This window comes from Lissotriton vulgaris, unplaced genomic scaffold (genome assembly GCF_964263255.1).
Source record: "Lissotriton vulgaris unplaced genomic scaffold, aLisVul1.2 SCAFFOLD_11113, whole genome shotgun sequence".
Taxonomy (NCBI): Eukaryota; Metazoa; Chordata; class Amphibia; order Caudata; family Salamandridae; genus Lissotriton; species Lissotriton vulgaris.
Genome location: NW_028253514.1, coordinates 20,870 through 42,563, shown reverse-complemented (window position 1 = coordinate 42,563; position 21,694 = coordinate 20,870). Strand labels below are relative to the sequence as shown.

The following is a 21,694-nucleotide window of genomic DNA, read 5'->3' as shown; positions in this document are numbered from 1 at the left end:
TAGTTTTGAAAATAAACTCAATGAACAAAAGGAAACCAGAGAGGACAAGGAAAAGAAGGAAAAGGGAAGTAGGAAGGGGGAGAAGGAGAAGAAGATGGCAAGGCAAAGGAGCATAGAAAATCGGTAAGGCACATATCCAGGGGGAGAGGCAGGAACCTTAGCATCATGAAATAACCATTTCAAATAAGCAAACATGTGTAAGGGGAGCAAAAAACAGGATTGCTTCACGTGAAACCTGGGTTGAGGGAGTAGCTATGGTGAGAGACGAATTTCCGGCTGGACTTCCTCAGGGGGCACACAAATGTCACCTCTATATGAATTCCAGGCACCCCAGACCAGTCCCCACATCTTGGGCTTACCCCGGGCTAAGTAGACAGTTTTCTCCCGGAGCATGCACCAATCCATATTGGTTTTCCAAAGACTCACAGTGGGAGGGGCCGGGGCACCCCATCTCTGGGCTATGTCCCTCTTGGCCACCATATTACCCAGGGTGACCCAGCGGGTCTGAGCGGTATTATAGTCGGTCGGACCCCACACATTCAGCAAGCAGCGTCGAGCCTCTGCAGACAAATTCACACCCGTCACGACCCGCATAACCGCATGCACTCTCTCCCAATAAGAGGCTATGACATGGCACTCCCAAATGGTATGCATGAAAGTGGCCGTCGCACCACAACCTCTCCTGCAAAGGCCATCCTGGGAAAGCCCCATACGAATCAACCTGGGGCCAGTGACATACACCCTGGAGCACTTTCAGCTGGACCAAGCGCAGTCTGGCCGAAATAGCCACCTCCTTAGGGGAGGAAACCGCTGACTGCCAGTCCTCGTCATCCATCTCAATCCCATCATTCATCCAGAGGTCTCGTACTTTCACCAACAGGTCCGTCCGTACGTTAATAAGTTTTTTGTAGGTCCGGGAGATGGCACTGTCCGGCATGTGGCCGTCCAGCACTCTGTCCTCTAGCGGGGATGACTCGGGGACTTTTTCACCCACAGGCAAGGAGGACGTAAGGGCATGCCTCAATTGTGCGTACCGAAAATACTCCGTGGCCCCCAATTGAAATTCCGCCTGTAGAACAGCAAACGATTTAATTCCCCCCCCGGCCATCACGTCCGCCACTTTGGATATACCAATGAGGTCCCACCGGTCAAATCCTTTGGAATGCCACAATTTCCCCAGCAAGTCAGAGTCGTAAAGGGGAGTAGCCATGGTGAGCCTATCCTTCCACCCCAGCGCCTTTGTAACCGCCCTCCACAAATGCACCGCGGTCCTGGTGGGACCAGTCAATTTCCGGTCCAGAGATCTAGAATACAGCGCTCTGTAGTACATCCCGTCGTTCATGAGCCAGCGATCCATGGCATACCCCGGATTGACCACCGGTCCATAGAAGCCATGATTGATGGCCGCCAACTGAGAAGCCCAGTAGTACCGGCGCACGTCCGGCAAAGCAATACCACCGTCATTCCACAGAATGGTCAGTTTAACTACGGCAATGTGCGGCCTACCATCCCACAAGAGGGTACGCTGCAGGCCCTCAATCTCCCTGAAATATTTAGAAGGTACTGGGTCCTGCGTGTTTTGAAGCGCATACAGGAATCTCGGCAGGGACATCATTTTGAACAACGCTGCACGTCCCAACAGGGACAGCGGCAATCTTTTCCAACCCTCCACGTCACGCCGAAGGCGTGTCAGAGGAGGGAGCAAGTTGTTTGTGTATCGTGCCCGGGCATCCGTTGAAATATAGATGCCCAGGTACTTGAAGCCCTGTTGCGAGACCTGTATGGCACAGCCCCTAGGGAGACGCGGAGTGTCTCCGCGCAGCACGTAGAGGTAGGACTTGGACCAATTAATGACCAGGCCCGAGTAGCTACCAAAGGTACCCAGTACATCAAACGCCACAATTAAGGACCGACAGGGGGAGGTGAGGTAAAGAAGAATATCGTCCGCGTATAGCGAAACACGATCTTCAAACCCGGTGACCATTTGATACCAGTAATATCAGGGTGAGTGCGGATTCAAGCAGCCAATGGCTCCAGCGCAAGGGCAAAAAGGAGCGGCGATAACGGGCAACCCTGTCTAGTACCTCTGCGCAAGGCAAAGGAAGCTGACATGCGGCCATTGACCGTTATGTTGGCCATCGGGGAGGAATAGAGGTGCCGAACCCAACTGATGAAGTCGGGGCCGAACCCAAACTTAGAAAGCACTGCCCAGAGATAGTTCCATTCGAGCGAGTCAAACGCCATCGTCGCGTCCAGCGAGGCCAGGACTGTTGACTCACAGAGCATGTGCGCCCGCGCCATGACAGCGTGAAGTCTTCTAAGATTAAGGGCTGTGTTACGGTGAGGTATGAAACCAGACTGGTCCGGGTGGACCAAGTCCGCGATCACGCCCACGAGCCGATTGGCCAGTAACTTAGCCAGGATTTTGGGCTCGGCGTTTAACAAGGAAATAGGGCGATACGACCTACAAAGGTCTCTAGGTTTCCCCTCCTTATGGATGACCACAATGGTAGCCAGGCGTTGATCCAGTGAGAGTTCACCGGCGTCTCTGGCTTCCAAGAACATATTCCGCAGGGGCGCGGCGATAGTGTCCGCTTTGATTTTATACAGCTCCACCGGGAGACCATTGGGTCCCGGAGCCTTCCCGGAGCGTAAAGACCTTATCGCCAACGCCACCTCGTCAACCGTAATGCCGCGGTCCATGTCATCACGCTCAGTATCAGACAGGCAAGGGAGCTCAACCCCCTCTAAGAAGGAGGCCGAGTCCGATTCAGTCAGAGCGGAGACCGATGTATAAACCGTCTCAAAATAGTCGGCAAACGCCGCGGCAATAGCAGTGGGGTCAGTAACAACCAGACCATCGTCACCCAGGATCTCAGGCACCACACGAGATGCCAGCTCCTTCTTGTCCAGCCAGGCAAGAAGCTTGCCCGCCTTGTCTCCGGCGTCATAAATCCTCCCTTGCTGTTCCCTGCCCATCGCCTTGGCCACGTCCGTGGCAGTGGCACTATATTCCGACTGCTTCAGGGAGAGAGCATGGGGCAGTTCAGGTGTCGGTCCCAGCGCTAACTGGGAATTCAGGTCTGCAATATCCGACTCCAACCGCACCATGTCTTCATCCCGTCGTCTGCGCACCTCGGCTATCAAGGAGAAAGCCTATCCCCTAAGGACAGTCTTAAAGGCCTCCCAGAGGGAAAGGGCCGACGTTACCGTACCTGTATTCTCCGTGAAATACAGATCGATAGCTTTAGCAAGGAGGTCTCGAGTCTTGGGGTTGCGGAAATACCAGGGATTGACCGGCGCCACCCTAGTCGCCGCCGCGATGCCAAAGTCAAAGGACACCCAAACCGGAGAGTGGTCCGATATACCCCTGGCCATGAGACGAGCACCAGAGACAGTCTGTGCCTGAGCCGAGGGCGTCAGAATGTAATCAATGCGGGAGAGACTACCGTGAGCCCCCGAATGGAAAGTGTACTGTCATTGGGCGGGATGTAAACGTCGCCAACAATCAATAAGGCCCATGGTGCTCATGAAGTCCGGGAGCCATGATTGTGCGCTGCGTAGATCTCTGGATGGAAAACGATCCAAGGTGCCCAAAACCACAGAGTTAAGGTCCCCACCCAGTATTAATAGCCCCTCCGGGAGACCTAAAATGGCGCCTCCAAGATCTTGGAAGGTAGCCGCTTGCAACCCCGGGGGGACATAAACAGAAACCAAAACCAGGGTGCGTCCCTCCCATCTGCTCACCACGGCTACATAGCGGCCCCTATCATCAACCACTGTGGACTCCACCTCCAGGGGAAGAGACATGCGCACCATTATCCCCACCCCTTGTGATCCCGTAGAGAACCCGGAATGGGCCACCATTTTGAACCCCTTTCTATTCAGAGCCTTACAAGTATTACCAACGAGATGAGTTTCTTGCAGGAGAATAATGTCCGTAACACAACGTTTAAACATTTGTATCACAACACCACGTTTAATACGATCTCCCAACCCATTCACGTTCCAACTGAGTACATTCAAGGGCTTACCCCCCATCGTCAAAGATGCCCCGTCCCAGCCATCCCCCCCAGAAAGCAGCCACCGAAACGATGTATTCAAGACAGTAGTTCCCTCGCCATGAGAAAAGTAGGAAAAGAAAAGCTAAAGAAGAACACACAACCCCACTGACCCCCACCCTGCACCCCTGCATTAGACTAAAAGCCACCCCAACTAGCAGTGTGCCTGTCGCCCCTTATAAACTAACCTACAAAAAGCCCCCAGGGGAGAAAGGAGACATCCTATCACCCCCCGTTACCCTCCAAAGTTGAGAAAACAGGAAAAATAAAGGAAAAAGGAAACAAAAGTCAATGAATGATGCCGTCCGCAGAACCCATCGCAGAAAGAAGGCCAACATCTTAAAGTTTATTCCTGGGAACCTGGACCTCCTGACGCCCCCTCCGACAGATCCTCCGGAGTAGTCCGACGCTGAGGCAAAGTGTCCAACCAGTCCCCTGCAGCATCCGGCAAATCAAAGAACAGCGTCCGATCACCATGTTCTATACGCAGTTTCGCTGGGTAAAGCATGGAGTATCTCAACCCCATCTCCCTCAGTCTTCGTTTCACACCCATAAAACTTTGGCGGCGTTTCTGGACGGCCTGAGTGAAATCGGGGAAGAAATTAATGTCCGCATTCTGGAACCGCAGCGGGCCGCCGCTTCTCGACGCTTGTAGGATTGCGTCTCGGTCCCGGTAGTTGAATAGTCTGGCAATGATGGGGCGCGGGGACGCACCCAACTTCGGTTGGCCACCAGGCAGTCTGTGAGCTCTCTCGACCGAAAAGAATTTACTCAGGCCTCCAGGCGCTAAGTGCTTCACCACCAAGTCCTCCACAAACAAGTCCGCGGCATCCTCCTCCGCACCCTCTGGCACACCTGTAATACGGACGTTCTGGCGCCGTGCCCGTCCCTCAAAATCGTCGAGCCGGCGCGCAAGCATCACATTGGCGGCCTTCAAGTCCCGTACCTCGATCTGCATGTCCGACACATCAGAAGTCAAACTCGACGTCTTAATGTCGAGTGACTTAACCCTGTCATTTGTTTTACCGAGGTCGGCCCTGATGAGATTAAGCTCGATCTTGAGGGTATCAACCTTGCTAGACAGCGCTTCGTGTTGGCTGTGCATCTCGGCCTTCACGCCAGCAATGGCTCCCATCACGTCCCGGAGGGTGGGTTCGGTATCTTCTGGGGACACGTCCCGCTGCGGATCCTTGGTATGACCCGATGCACCCGGCGAACCTCTGGAGTGAGAGAATCGTTCAGGGATGGTGGATTGTGAATGGAGGGGTTTTCTGCTGACCCTCGGGGGCTTCCCCTTGTCTGGATCTCCTCTGCCCGCCATGATGGGCGACGGGAATCGTACGATCCAAAAGGGGGCAAGCCAATAACACCACCTCCACTCGATCAAAGCCAACAAATCCCTCCACCGTCCCCAGGGAACAGCAAGCCTCCAGGGAGATCAGCAGGGCCGCCGGACCCAGCAATTCAGTTAGTTCAACTCGAACTGCCACCGAAGCGGGGCCCCGTCACCGCCCCAACAATGCCAGGCAGCTATGGCGTCGTCGTCATCAGGCTTTACAACGGTGTAACTCGGTCCAGGAAACTCGGATCTTCAATCTGAGACCAGGCGCCGCGTCAGCATCAACACCGCAATTGATTCCCACCGTCGTGGGACAGGATAGTTGGCAGGATCAATACGGAGAATCGGAGGGTCTTCGGAGCTCCGAGCTTACGCGGCCATCTTGGTTGCCCGCGAAGCTCCTCCCCCTGTGGTTGCATTTTCATTTGTTGGTTCAGTTGGTCAAATCTTTTAGCGAAGGTTAGTATCCTCCCACATGAGTAATCTTGTTCATCCCTTCTATATTTGCGTTCTTTGCGTTCTTCTACTTCCGTCTCATGTCTATCCAGTGCGGCCTCCATGTCTTTCCTGTGTTTCTTGGCCTCATCCTCTTTGCCATGAAACAATATCAGGGATTCCATCTCCGCTATTTTTTCGTGTAGCTCTTCCACATTAATTTGAGCATATTTCACTATTATTCTGATCATGTTAATAGAGCACTGCATATTATTATTGCCCCAGTCAATGAGAATTTCAGGACGTGTGTCCGGGTGATTAGGGAGAGTATATATCAGGTGTCTCCAACCAGTCGATCGCGAGCTACCGGTAGCTCGCCGACCCTCTGGGAGTAGCTCACGATGCTTCCTAATTACAGAGACGTCATTTAAGCATTTCATTTTGCATCCCTTTGTTGTCTTTGTCTGCTATCAGCCCTTGCCCGCCCTCACAAAAACCAGCAGTTCTGATTTGCTGAAGCAAGCTTAGCTGGGGTGGGTCGGGCTAAAGAACGTGACGTTCTTCCTGAAGTCACGCGCCACCTGCCTTTCCAGGCAGGCACCGTGCTTCATAATTGCCGTCGGATTCTGGTGGGAAGCTGCGCAGGACTGGTAAGTGTGTCCCTGGATTAATAGCAGCATAGTTCTTAAAACCGGCTAAGTGTACTGTAACTAAGGCCTTTGATTTTAACATCAGCTGCCACCGCGCTTTACATCGGACTTCAGTAACTAAGCGCAGTGGCAGCCGATATTAAAATCCAAGGTCTTGGCGTGCACTGAGCTGCTGTCACGGTCACAGCCGATGTGAAAATTGAAAGTCCGGCCGGCCGTGTGTGTTTGCTCTTCCACTGACAGTGCTGTGCGGATCCCTGTCTGCAGTATGACCTCCAGTGAAACCCCAAGCAGGTTTCTGCAGAGCGTGCTGCAGAACGGAGTAGGACGGTACATATGCCAGCTCAAGAGGCTCACCCTGGTTTTCAGAAAGGACGCACAGAATTCAAGGGGTGCCTGAGTTTATAGAAGAAAACGTTGTAGATTTTGCCAAACGGAATCCCGACATTGTGATGTATTATACTCCCCAGAAATGCACCATCCTAAGCTCATAGCAGAATATTTGAACGGAGCAGTGAAGGAAGAGCTGGTAACTAGCAAATCTGCTGATGAAATTGTACAACTTGTTCAGAAAATGGCTAATCAGTCTGAACTGGACATTATCAGCATACGCAAAATGTACCACATGGACAGCCCCAGCATCCAGGGGCAGTGGCACCCCTTCATCAACAAGCCAACCCTTCTGAATGTCAAAGCTTTTCACTCGGTGAACCAAATACAAAACAAACTGCCTAAATAAAGTTAAGGAAAAGGACTTGATAAAAAAGAAAAAAAGAAAATCGAAAGTCCTTGCCTGCACTAAACTGCTTTCATGGACTACAGCATGCTTTAAATTTGCCTTCGTTTTAAAGTCATTGAAAGCAGCTTAGTGCATGCAAGGCCCTTTGATTTTAACATTGGCTGCCTCTGTGCTGTAATATATTCTTTCAGTTTTAAAGCGCAGTGGCAGCAGATGTTGAAATCAAAGCGCTTTACATGTAGTGACCCGATCCTCCCAAAACAGGCCCATCACTTTGTGCCAAGGCAGCTCTGCTTGTGTGACATGGAGCTGTGTTTTGCTGCATCACAGCTACGACAAACACATTGATTCGTTAAGTACTTTTACTACTATGCGTTTAATAGAGGCAGTTTACACTTTTAGTGGCTGAGATGAGGCAATTTCTTTTTGTGTGTTCTTTTTTTTAACAAGGCTCATTAGTCCTTTCCTGATTTTAGCCATGCACTTTGATCGCATTGATGTTCTGTCTATGTGGTTCTTGAGGTGCTACTTAGAAGAATGTTAAATGAAGGACTCTATTATTACACTGATTCAGATACTCATGACCTATGCAGGAAGGAGGAAAGCAGGCTGGTGAGTGCAGTAGTGATCTGGAGTGTGTGTGCATGCATGAGGTGTGATCAGATTTGTCATTTTGTTTTTAAGGAACAAATTCATGGTCACTTGTTTGCAGCGTTTTCAGTATTTGATGCTGTGTAAGAGTTTGAATAAATTAGATCTGTATATTTATTACATTTGTTAATGTATAAGTATCTTTATTTCTATTATTTCAATAATATGCAAGTTTAAACGAATGGCCTTCTGCTTCAATAATGACGTTTTCAATTAAAGCAAATAGGAGCTATAATGCAGCCCTCTTTATGCATAGTTACAGAAATGTCTGTGAAATATCAGTTTTCCCGCGGTCTGGCCTGGAGATGAGAGCCGATTTGAAATACCATGAGAATAAAGCGTTCTACCCGTGTGCTATTTCTTTTTCATAATTATTTTCAGGAAGTTATGTTTTATATAAAAAGAATCAAACTATCTGTTTTTGCATGTTTTCGTATTGTTTGTAGGTGAGTCCTACTCAACAGAAGTGTGATAAGGCTGGACTAGATGGATGTATTGTATTGCTTTTTTAATGGATTACAAAGGGTCGTTCCTGGCTAGTACCTGTTATCAATCTGACTATGGAGTTTTCTGTTTATTGAGGTCTGCCCTGAGGGACATTGCCCTATTTTTCATGCTACTATATTATTACTGGAAGGAAGTAGAAGAAGACTGTACAGAGAGTGCAAGGCTTAGCAGACAGTCTGTTGCTGAACATTGCAGAACTATGCATTTTCTGAAAATGGACTTTGCAGAGTTAAAGCATGTGTTATAGAAGTGAGTGAAGTGCTTTATAATGAAATTAAGGTTGCCACCTTTCCAAATATTGGCCACTTGTTGTTCCAATAATCTGCAAAGGTTCGGACATGAAAGCAAATCATATGTATTCATTTGTACCATAACTTTTCTCCCTGTGTTTTACATTTTTTGATAATGAAGAAATGGGAAGACTTCTGTTGTAGCATTGTTATAGCGCTTACTAATGTGTGGCACTGAAGCACTTACCTACATGGTTAGCAAGCTATGGCTTGTGTAGGGTGGGTAGTTTGAAGTGTTTGATTTGGTTTTTGATTCTATGTGGGAAGTGTTTCCTTGTCTTGCCTGATGAACTCCAAGGTGCAGTTATCATGGTATGGGACGCAGCACGTAGCAGTGTGGTGAATGAGGTGTGAGGCAGATATACAGTTTATTATGTTATGATTTTCAGTCTGCAGACAGCTTTGAACAGCTCTATAGGTCTATCTATGTGTATTTTGTTCAAACCAGAGTATGGGTCACAAAGAAATTAGGCTTAGAGACAATAAAGCAGGGCGTGGGAGGTGTCTCCAAAAAATGCGCGAATTCCTGGCCTTTAGTGGCTCACAACGATTTTCACTGATCAGAAGTAGCTCTCACTACAGAAAAGGTTGGAGACCCCTGGTATATATTCTTAGGCCTCTGGGGACCATTTTACATTCAAGATATTTTTCCAATGTAAGAATTTCCCAACTTTTGGTTATTTCTTTTTTAAGCAATCTTTCCAGTTTCACGAATAATTGTTTTAATGTCATTAATCCAGGGTCTGTCTCTTCTGGTTCTTTCCTTGTACTATTAGTGGTACTTTCTGTTTTTTTTCCCTTTTGAAACATTGTTTGAGCACGCATTGCTCGTTTATTTGCTCTTTCTTCCATGTTTTGCCAAAATTGCCTTGTTTGTCTGCACAAACGTCAAGCGTTTCCACTAAAACTGTTCTCCTGGCAGGGGGAACATTTTAAATAATCGCTTTAACCCATACGTATTGAGCACAACTTTTCAACAGTTACGATCACAGGCTTATAGTTTTTCTTGCCGGTTCGCTTAATTGACTGCTTTGTACACCGCGACTCCGCTGGGCGTTTCCGTATTACACAAACACAGACAGACGCTATGCGCTCTCTCCTTATTTTTCACTCGTGAGACGCCGCGTCTTTGAATTCTTTTCTCCTTTAGTAGCGGAATGCCTCTTGCGGTTTCCTCAGTTTGGGATGTCGAATTTACCCCTGGCTTCTTGCTTTTCACGTGAATCGCTTCGTTCCGAAAAATATCTGTACCGCTGCAGTTACAACGTGACTCGTTGCCGGTTTTGCTCCGCAAGGCAGGGTTTCACTGAGGATAGTCTGGTGCCGCCTCCTCTGACTTAATTATCCACCAATTCGTTCACCGGGAGGTGCACACTTTGCATGGTTGGTGCCGGACAGTAGGGATGAACGTCCCCCTACTATTTATTAATTGACCACCAAAAGAAATTATTGTCCGCACTCGCTCAATACGATAGTTTGGGTTTATTAAACAAGAGACTCACATACAGCCCCCTTCACCTACGCGTTTCGACCGCAGGTCTTGTTCACAGTGTTGCCACTAGTCCATTCTCTCTTTTTAACTTATAAACCTTACCGCCCATTAGCATGTAATGATGCATTCTGGGTGAGGTAGTTTTTAATAACTGTTAGAAACTGAAACTTTGTGAAACAGTAAATTCATTAACATTTTACAATTCCATAGATCACTATAAGTCTTATTGGAGACTAACACCCGGTTTAAACAGTGTCAATATAAGTCGATTTCCATGATAGGAACATCCTATCTAACCTTAGTAAAGGTTTGAAATGACAAACAATAAACAGACAGACCATCTTATAGTTGAGACGTGTATGCTGTTGATTACAATGTTTGTTAAGTATAGGCTAAGTGCCTTAGTGACTCCGTTATTAAACCGACTGGTTTGTACGTGTCTTTATTTCGGGGCTAAGTGCCCGTAAAGTCTCTAATTGTGATCTGTGCAATATTTTTGCATCCATGGTTTTTGAGCAATCAATCATAGTTTGTATCAATTCCCTTGCATAATTAGTTCATAGGTGGACGTACATTTCTTCGTCCATGTTCAATCCTCTCGGCGTCTTAGTTTGAAATCTTATAATTAGGCGTGACTCCAGTCGTCTTAGTTGCAATTTTCTATTTCCGCCTCTCTCATTCGGAAGCACAGTTGCTATTCCGCTATAGCGTACATCCTTCCATGTCTTTCCTGTATGTTGTGACATATGTTTTGCTATGGCATAGGACATGTCCCCATTTTGAATGGCTCTGATGTGTTCAAGAATCCTTTTGTGTAAAGGACAGGTGGTCATACCAATATAGTTTTTACCACATGCGCATGTTAAAATATATACCACATGCGTGGTTTTGCATGTGATGGTTTCTTCTAAATTGAAAATCTTTCCTTGTGGGTCAGTCAAAGATTTAAGGGATTGCCCCATAGTACATGCCTTGCATTGATGGCATTTGTTAAAGCCTTTCTGCCTTGATGTAAGCCAATCATTTTTCTTTTTCAACTGGAAGTGGCTTCTCACTAATTTGTCATGTAGTGAGGGTGGTTTCCTGAATGTCACAAGAGGGTTCTCGCCTAGTTGACCGCCAATGTCGGGATCCTTTTTGATGACATTCCAATATTTATTGAGTATTCTTCTCACATTTTGACTTTCTTTGCTGTAAGTTATAATCATCCTGATTGGTTCAGGTTGTGCTTGTGTCTCGTTTACTTCTTTTTTATTGATCAAGGTTTCTGTTCTGCTCAGTTCTCTTGCCTTGAGTTCACCTTTTTTTACGTCATTGTATTTGTATCTTCTTTTAGGAATCTGTTGGTAGTTTCTTTGTACTTCCGGTTCATCTCTTTTGTGATGGAGCAGTTTCTTTTCATGCGGATAAACTCCCCATAAGGGATGCTTTTCTTCATGTTTGTGGGATGGAAGCTGTCTCCTTGTAGAACATTGTTCATAGCTGTACTCTTGCAGTGGACAGTAGTTTCTAGTTGTCCATTTTCCACATATACCTTGGTATCTAAAAAGACTATTTCCTTGTTGATGATTGCTGATGTAAATCTCAGCCCCATTTCATTGTTATTGAGTTCATTTAGATACTGGGTAAATTTCATATCTGTTCCGTTCCAGATAAGGAACAAGTCATCGATGAAGCGGAGCCAAAGTATGACTTTTGAGGTATGGTGGTCATATGGCCGAGATACCCGCCACCCCCTCTCAACACAATCCCCAAAAGGAGGGAAACTGGAAACAGTTCTTGAAGTTTTTGGAAGTGGGATGGAGTGACCATCCCGGCCGTATTTATTAAAACAAAATTAAAAACATTAAACGTTTCATGTTATGTACAATTTCATTACCACATTGCGATGTTTGGCTAACCTTAACAGATTCTCTAATACAGAGGTTCTCCTAGCCGAACTAGCATCCTACAAAACATTTTCTTGACATATTGAAATTGTACATCCTAACGTTTAAGGGCCAACGGCAAGGTCATAACCGGTGTCAAGATCCCTAACCAGACTTACCCCTCCCACTTGGGAGGGGCGACAGCACGGAGGCGTACCTCAAGTGCAACTACTACCAATTTCCCTTGACTTGACGGGGGCACCTAAAAACTCGACGCCAGTTAAAGGTCGTTCGAATACTCGTGTGAGGTATCTAGAAGGTATCGTAGACCTTATCCCAACCCCACACAACTTACCGCATCTGCCGTCGCAGATGTCACTGGCCCCGGGAAATTCCCCAGGAGGGGGCTGTAACCCCTCCTACAAAGGAAGGGGCCTTGACCGCCTTTCCTTTACTTCCGGCGACCCATCCTTAGAAGGGACCGCCTCCCCATTGAGGGGCCAATGGCCACCTCTCCCGAGCGCTCCCATCCGTGTTGGGTGACGCCCACTCATAGGGATCTACTAATTAGTGCTCACCGATCATGACCTTACCGCCTACCAAAATAAATACGACAGTGCTAACTAAACCTAAGAATACATTGGCCACTATGCCCGAAAGAGCATGCTTAAAAAATCAACACTATATCTGAATCATTTTAATGGCAAAACGTACTCAAAACAGACCATTCTTTATTATACTCAACATCAACATGACACTACAACCTGCAAACGAAAGAGAAGCAGAATTAATCAACCTTATTACAAACAACTGGCTGTCTTCAGGGGCTGGTGGGTGGGTCAAAATTGGCTCTTCGTTCTGTCCCGAGCTCACGTGCAGCGAGGAGGTGCAGCTTCAGAGCACAAGAACAAGAGGATGTCTTCTGGTCTTGCGTCCCTTTTTATCCGTCTTCGGGGCGGGCGTACACCCGCCCCTGCCTGCCCCGAGGGCGTGGCTGGCTGCGTCAGTGTCTAGGCCAGCCCACTCTAGGGCGGGAAAGGGCGCGCCCCAGCTACGCCGCTTCGGGCATACCAGCCGAGACGCGCCTCCCGCCCAAAATGGCTTCCCGGGGGGATCGAGGCACTCGGCCATACGTTCGGGGGGACCGAGTGGTCGCCCCTTTCCATATGGCCGAGATACCCGCCACCCCCTCTCAACACAATCCCCAAAAGGAGGGAAACTGGAAACAGTTCTTGAAGTTTTTGGAAGTGGGATGGAGTGACCATCCCGGCCGTATTTATTAAAACAAAATTAAAAACATTAAACGTTTCATGTTATGTACAATTTCATTACCACATTGCGATGTTTGGCTAACCTTAACAGATTCTCTAATACAGAGGTTCTCCTAGCCGAACTAGCATCCTACAAAACATTTTCTTGACATATTGAAATTGTACATCCTAACGTTTAAGGGCCAACGGCAAGGTCATAACCGGTGTCAAGATCCCTAACCAGACTTACCCCTCCCACTTGGGAGGGGCGACAGCACGGAGGCGTACCTCAAGTGCAACTACTACCAATTTCCCTTGACTTGACGGGGGCACCTAAAAACTCGACGCCAGTTAAAGGTCGTTCGAATACTCGTGTGAGGTATCTAGAAGGTATCGTAGACCTTATCCCAACCCCACACAACTTACCGCATCTGCCGTCGCAGATGTCACTGGCCCCGGGAAATTCCCCAGGAGGGGGCTGTAACCCCTCCTACAAAGGAAGGGGCCTTGACCGCCTTTCCTTTACTTCCGGCGACCCATCCTTAGAAGGGACCGCCTCCCCATTGAGGGGCCAATGGCCACCTCTCCCGAGCGCTCCCATCCGTGTTGGGTGACGCCCACTCATAGGGATCTACTAATTAGTGCTCACCGATCATGACCTTACCGCCACAGGCCGGATAGTTGACCGGCTATCCGGACCCCCCACAACTCCTACCTAAAGGTCATGTTTCAACGTTTTTAACCATGCTAAGAAGTCTCCTATGAGTAACTCATTTCCCACCCGAGACAAATGCACACCATCCCCTAAATACATACTGTCATCATTAATACAACCATGCGAGATAGAATGCAATGTCTTGGAACGGAACAACCTACTCACTTTGTTATTAAGTTTTCTAACAGAATGGTTCAAAGCAGGAATCGAAACAGCCCCCCGCCACACTTTTCGTGGGATCATATGAGACCATGCAATTATGCACCCCGGAACTTTCCTCGCCAACCAACTTACAGTGGAAAGCATTGCCTCTAGGAGAAGTCGTCTACCGGAGGTGACCAAATCATTGCCCCCTAAATGTACTATGACTATAGACGGCGGTGACCTCGTCCGCCCTAACAAACCCTCAAAGAATGCCTGAAACTGGTCAATACAGAGACCGCCCCTTCCGTAGAAGGACACCCTGTACCCGTATTCCCCAGCTACGTGAATCATGTCACCTGCTTCGAATACGTCCGCGGCACGCCTCACGTATGAGTGGCCCACGACCCACACCTCTTTTCTCACAGCCGGTGATGTCTGACCGCTGGCCTGGTGTTGGGTCGACTGCATAGTCCGCCCCGCCTCGTAGGCTTGCGCAACTGAAAACCAAACAAAAGACAAGAAGCGTGAGTACATTATTACAGCTTCACAACATGTGCAACCGCACATATCTCTTATAACAATTGGAGGACCAACGCCCCACTCGTTTTACTTGTTCCACATTAAGACCCCTGGCTGTAGCTTCAGTGGCAGCCTCTATCCGAAAGGAATGGGTCCCAAACTCGCCCGGGTCCTAGCCCGCTGCGGTAATTGACATCGCAAGCACCCGCTGAAACTGAAATTTCGTCAGTGGGGTGGCGTCCGCGTGTCTCAACAATGTCCCTCCCCATGATGCCACCCTTCGTGCTAGGTAGTCTTCTAAACACTTTACCGGACACATGGAGGACCCTGGAATCCTGCGAATGACTATGCAGTCACCTATCCCACCATGATCGGTCTTGGACCTGACAACGGATACAGTCATCGTCTCACCCCTGATCTGAACGTGTTCCCGGCACAAACCCCCCACCACATCCCGTTTGCTCCTTGCCACCAGCTCACTTATCCTCATCGCCCCGTGAAATGCAAGCGTAAAAGCAGCTCGGAACAAAAAGGCCTCGTACTGAGACGAGCATGTGGCGGGGAGTGTGGCCAGTAACTGGGACAACCTATCCAGACCTATCGGGCGCCTCTCATCTACTCTGCGACCCTCAAGGCGTTGCCACCCACGCAGCGCTTTCTGTACCACAAAAGACGCTGTCGGGTCCTGGATATTATGAGCCCTGGCAACAAAGGAAATGGCAGCACGATGCCTCTGGGCTGTAGCCACCGACTTCCCGGCCCTACGCAAGGACATCAGAAAATGTACTACCCAATCCTCATGCCCCCAAAGCCCCTCTCTCTCAGTCCCCAAAAAGGCTAAATAGGCCCGAAACGCCCCTTCATATGCCTTCCTCGTCCTTGGTGCTAGACTCTCTCCCACGAGGTGACGAAGTTCGGGGCACCGAGAGACCAGAGAGCTTCGGGAAAGGGTGCCGGCTCTGGGTCCGCTGAGGGAAGGAAACCCGAGAAAGCCTGCATTTGAAAACGAGACAGTGCATCAGCCGCCTGATTCATCACCCCAGGGACATGTTTTGCTCTGAATACCACGTTCAGTTGCATACACAGTAAGACAATTTCTTTGAGCAGCCTTAAAATCATTTTACAACGTGCTGCCTGACTATTGATGCATTCTACAACGGTCATATTGTCAGACCAAAATATGACAGAATGATCTTTGAACCCATCGGGCCAGGTTCTGAGGGCCACCAAAATGGGAAACAGTTCAAGGAAAGCAATATTACTCGTCAGCCCCTCTTCATGCCACCATGTTGGCCACCTTTGTGCCGACCATTTTGTGCCGAAGATGGCGCCAAAGCCCATGCTTCCCGCTGAATCTGTCCATAGACCAAGCTCTTCAGAGGACATGGCTGGTTTGTTCCAGACGACTCGACCATTGAAGTCCGCCAGAAATGCTAACCAAATACGCATGTCCTGGAGGTCCTCAGCCGATAGTCTCGTGCGATGATGACCCTCCTTTAGGCCAACCATCGCCTGGGCAATTGAACGGGAGAAGGGGCGGGCCATTGGGATCACCCTCAGGGCAAAATTCAACCTCCCCACCAATTGCTGCAATTGATGCAGCGTAACTTTAGATGCATTTATACACATTTGCAGGGCTGCCCTGAATTTCGACACTTTGGCAGCTGGTAAACGAAAACAACCCTCACTAGAGTCCAACTCGATCCCCAGAAACTCGAGGCAAGTCGTGGGACCCACAGTTTTACCTGGTGCCAATGGCACGCCAAATTGATCCATTAACACACAAAATTCAGTCAAGGCCCGGCCACATTCGTCATCCCCAGCGGCCCCAAGGAACAGAAAGTCATCAAGGTAATGCATTACATTTCGGAAACCCGTGTCCTTCGTGAAGACCCATTGTAGAAAACTACTGAATTTCTCGAAATATGCACAAGATATAGAGCACCCCATCGGCATACACCTATCCATGTAATACGAACCTTGAAACATGAATCCCAGAAGACGCTGGTCGTCCGGGTGTACCGGGAGCAATCGGAACGCTGACTCGATATCTGATTTCGCCATCAGCGTCCCGGGCCCCAGGCGATTCAAAATGGCTACGGCCTCATCGAATGATGCGTACCGCACCGAACATACCTCTGGATCAATTGCATCGTTCACAGAAAGACCATGAGGAGCTGATAAATTGTGGATCAATCGAAACTCACCTGGGTCCTTCTTGGGGACCACCCCTAAAGGAGAACAGACAAAATTCTGTACCGGGGGTACACTAAACGGGCCGGCGACCCGACCTCGGATAACCTCTTTCCGGATCTTATCCTGCACTACGGTCGTATGCTGCAAGACGGAAAGTTGATTTTTGCACGTCCCGACACCCTGAAAGTCCCCCACCGGGATGCGGAAACCATATGAAAAACCGTTCCGCAGCACCCCAGCAGTAGTACGATCTGGGTATTCACTGAGCCAGGGAATCATCGCCAAGGTATCAATCGGGGTTGGTAAAGGCGCCCCTCGGACTACATTAGACCTGTTTGGCGCCTCCTCTACCCCCATTCTCACCCGTTCTGGCTCTGCACGAGGACTCAGGATGGGGTGCCCCACAACCACTACATTCGTGCTTGAACTTACACGATCCCGAGGGCCTAGTACATTTACCTTTGTTGAAATTGAAACAGAAACCCCTCTTCCCCGTATTGCCGGCAGGTCTCGAATAATCGTCGGTACCCGTACCTGACCGAAAGGGCGTCCCCCCATATTGGCGGGAGGACTCACCAACAGTGCCCCCCACCAACGGCATTTTCAACATCCCTGACTCTTTCATTTTATCCCATGTCAAAGAATCATAACAGTCCCAGGTTAAACTTTTGTTATGCTCCATCGCCTTCCTGAAAAGGTTATCATAACAGAACCAATGGTTACCTTGGTGCGATGTCGAGTACCCCATAATTCGTGACTGATAGACTGGAAACTCAGGGAGCAATTCAGGCCTACGTTCCCCCAGAATCGACGTAAAAATTCCCCATGCATTGCCCCAGTTGCCAATATTCTCATTCACTTTAAAGGCGGCCATTTTTGCGCGCCAAACACTTGGATGCATCAGATCCTTTTGACCCTTAACAGTTTCAACCTCGTAATGATCAACAAGCAAGGAGAAAATGTTTACATATTCCCCCGCCCAAATCTTTTCCTTTATTGCCAAAGGAACATGTTGCCCCAATTTTTTTCTACGAGAGGGTGTTGACTCATCCCTCGCGATCGGCAATGGCCGCTTACCTGCACTGGACGCTGCTTCCGCCACTCGTGGCTTGTCTATCACTGCAGCCGGCGCGGGCACCTTGGCTGCATCACGTTTCTCGCGCAACTGTTTCATCAGTGCTTGCGCTTCGGCAGCCGTGGCGCCCTCGCTACTGTCGCCCAACCACGCTGCTAGCTGTGCCGCCAACTCGGGAGGCATATCCTCAGTGGATGTCGGGGTGACTACGACGGGAATCGGATTCCCTTCCACCGGTACCGGGGCTAGCGCTTCGAGCGGGGCACAGGGAACCGGGACGTCTCCCCCGGCTGGCCCCCTTCTTGGCCTCTTTGGCTTCCCTCCAGCCGATGGACGCCCCGATCCCTCCTCCCCGTCTCGCCCCGCCAACCGCTTCTTTATTTCGGACATCTCCTTCATGAGGACTCGAACCATCTGGTCGGTCGTCATTCTCTTCGCGCCTTTCTTGGGCATCTTTCCAACGAAGTATCTGGAAGACAAAAGGAAAGATCAAAACGCTCAAAATTGGCTCTTCGTTCTGTCCCGAGCTCACGTGCAGCGAGGAGGTGCAGCTTCAGAGCACAAGAACAAGAGGATGTCTTCTGGTCTTGCGTCCCTTTTTATCCGTCTTCGGGGCGGGCGTACACCCGCCCCTGCCTGCCCCGAGGGCGTGGCTGGCTGCGTCAGTGTCTAGGCCAGCCCACTCTAGGGCGGGAAAGGGCGCGCCCCAGCTACGCCGCTTCGGGCATACCAGCCGAGACGCGCCTCCCGCCCAAAATGGCTTCCCGGGGGGATCGAGGCACTCGGCCATACGTTCGGGGGGACCGAGTGGTCGCCCCTTTCCATTCTCCTCCCTCCAAGCTATTGTTCTTTCCCACCAACCCATTGCTAGGTTGGCGTAGCTCGGTGAAAATGCAACTCCCATGGCGGTTCCGCATCGTTGAGCATAGTATGTTTTGTTGAAAAGAAAGATGTTATTGTTCAGACATAGCTCTGTCATTTCCTTGATCATCCGCCAGTGTTGTAATTCTTCCAAAGGTTTTTGTTTCAAGTCCATAGCTGTTAGGCCCATGTTGTGTGTTATGGAAGTGTACAGAGACACTACATCGATGGTGGCAAGTTGGTATCCATCAACCCATGCGATGTTCCTCAAATTACGTAAGAAGTCTCCTGTGTCCTTTATGTATGACGTTAGTGTAGGGACTATAGGTGCCAGAAAGTAGTCCACATAGATCGAGAGATTCTCATATATGGAGCCACAGCTAGCTATGATGGGTCTACCAGGGGGTTTCCTTAATGTTTTATGCACTTTCGGCAGAAAGTACATGGTTGGCATGACGGGATCTTTAGTAGTAAGGAATTGTACTTCCTGGTCTGTTAATAATCCTTGATTTTGCCATTTGGTGAGCTTGGTGGTCAGTTCAACAATCAATTCATTGATCGGATTCTTTTTGAGTTTTTCATAATTTTTTGTCTCACTTAGTTGGCGCATAGCTTCCTGCATATAGTCTGTCTTCTCCATAATGACTATGTTTCCACCTTTATCGGCAGGTTTGATTTCAAGTAAGCCATTTTTAATCAGCGCCTTTAACGCTTTGCGTTCCGAGATTGACATATTCTTTTTTTTCCTTTTTGTACATTTTTTTTCATCTTTTCGAGATCAGCATTGACTAGATCAAAGAATACGTCAATTTTTGTTACCTGGGTGTAACATTGGACAAAATCTGGATTGCTTCTTGAATTTTGTTTTTTGGTGTTGTTCAATATTCTGTCCCATGTTTTGTAATACTTGACTGTCAGTCATTGTGGAATCCTCCACCTCATTGGCAAGTTCGAATGCAGTGCGCATCGCTGGAATCTCAGCGATTGTGATCCGCGCCTCATTTTCATCAATGGTATCAATATTTTGATCATTGGAGTTTGTGTCTCTCTTTTTTAAAAGAATTTTGCCAATTTAAGTTTACGTGTATATTTATATAAATCAATTTTCGTTTCAACTGGATCAAAGTGCGTTTCCGGGCAGAAAGTAAGGTCTTTATTAAGGAGATTCTCCTCTGCCCTAGTTAATACATGTTTAGATAAGTTGATGATTAAGTATGGGTCCGGTTCTCCTTCTGCCAATATTTGTTGGTTACTCTGTTTCTTAGATGATATCCCTTTGTGGACCTGGCTACTCGCTTTGGGAGTTTTTCTGGCTATAAGCTGAATATAGCTAAGACCCAAAATTTATGTGTAGGTCAGACCCCCCCCTCCATCGATTCCGTTAGTACCTGTAGCAACATATCTGGGTATTAAAATTACCTTCCCTGTATCAGATATCCCAGCTATAAATTTCAACCCGGTACTTCAAAAAGCAAATACTACACTTGAACGGATTGACCATTTTCACTTATCTTTATTTGGCCGGAACAATGTATTAAAAATGTCTATACTCCCCAAGTTTCTTTATATGTTTCGGTCTATTCCACGTGAGATCCCCATGTCTTATTTTAAACAAATGGAAAGAATGACATCCAGGTTTATTTGGGGCTATAAAAAACATCGTAGATCTTATAAAAAGATGATCCTACCAAAATCCAGGGGGGGTTGGGGTATTCCATATTTTTGTACTATTATGTTGCGTCTATCCTACAGTTTATTTCTCCTTTGATCATCGGAGAAAAAGTAAGGTTTCCTCAGAGTCAGTTCCCTTCTATTTATGAACTTCTATTGGGAGAAGAGTGTCGCGGCTGCTTTCTAAAAAATATAGAGGCGAGCTATTATGAAAAAATCTAATTTAAGACGCTGAAACAGCATTTAGGTTTAAAGTATTTTATTGAAGCAGGGTAAGGAAGGAAACAACAGGGCAAGAAAAAGAAAAAACCCACAGGTGCCCCACAATCAATGCGTACAATACAGTAGATACATCAAAGCAGTTCTGTCCCTTCAGTAGGCACCATCCGGTTTGGGAATACAGCTTGTGCGCCTGTGGTTAAAGATAAAAAAGAAGGGGGGGGGGGGAAGGGGAAGAGGGAAGCGGGGAAGGGAGGGGAAAAAAAAAAGGGGGGGGAAGGGGTGGGGAAACAACCCTGCTCCACAACCTACCTAACCAACAAAACCCCCCAACTATCGCACCCCAACCCACCCCCTGTACTGTGCCAATGACCATCTGCTCTCCCCTCATATCGACCCTCCGGTTCACTCCGCTACTCAATGCTAACTCCGACCAATCAGACAGGCGGATCCGGTGGCGGTGTCAGCCGTAACAACCTGAGATATCTAGGGCAGGTGATCTCCCTGAACTCAGAACACAGCAGGCTATGGAAAGGCGCCCACAGCTCCTGAAAAGCATCTGTATCCCCCAGGGCCACTAAGGACATCTTTTCCATACTAAGGACATGCCACAATCTATGCAGCCAGCCAACAACAGTGGGGAGTGTGGTGGAGCGCCAGTGTATGAGAATGTTTTGCACCGCTGACCCTAGAGCTATCGCGATCTGTCTACCCCGTCTAGACCTGAGGGGGTACATCAACCCGTACGGCAAACCCAGTAGAACATAGGCAGGGAACCGCGGCAGCTCTATCTCAAAACATTTGTCCACTTCACCCAGAACCTCCTCCCAATAAGAAGCCAAAAGGGGACAGTCCCACAGTATGTGTGTAAGCGTGCCAGTTTGGCCACAGTTACGCCAGCACGTCCCCGGTATTGACCTATCCATCTCATGTAATTTCTCAGGAGTGCGGTACCAGTAGGTCGAAATTTTGGTGAAGGTCTCCGTGAGTCCCGTGTGATAGGCCGAGTGGC

The 21,694-nt window shown here is 48.5% G+C and overlaps 1 pseudogene; it reads left to right on the top strand.

Annotated features, from left to right (window-relative positions):
* Positions 1-6,753: 6,753 nt before the first annotated feature.
* On the top strand, positions 6,754-7,224 carry LOC147660936 (large ribosomal subunit protein mL43 pseudogene; annotated as a pseudogene).
* The last annotated feature ends 14,470 nt before the right edge of the window (positions 7,225-21,694 follow it).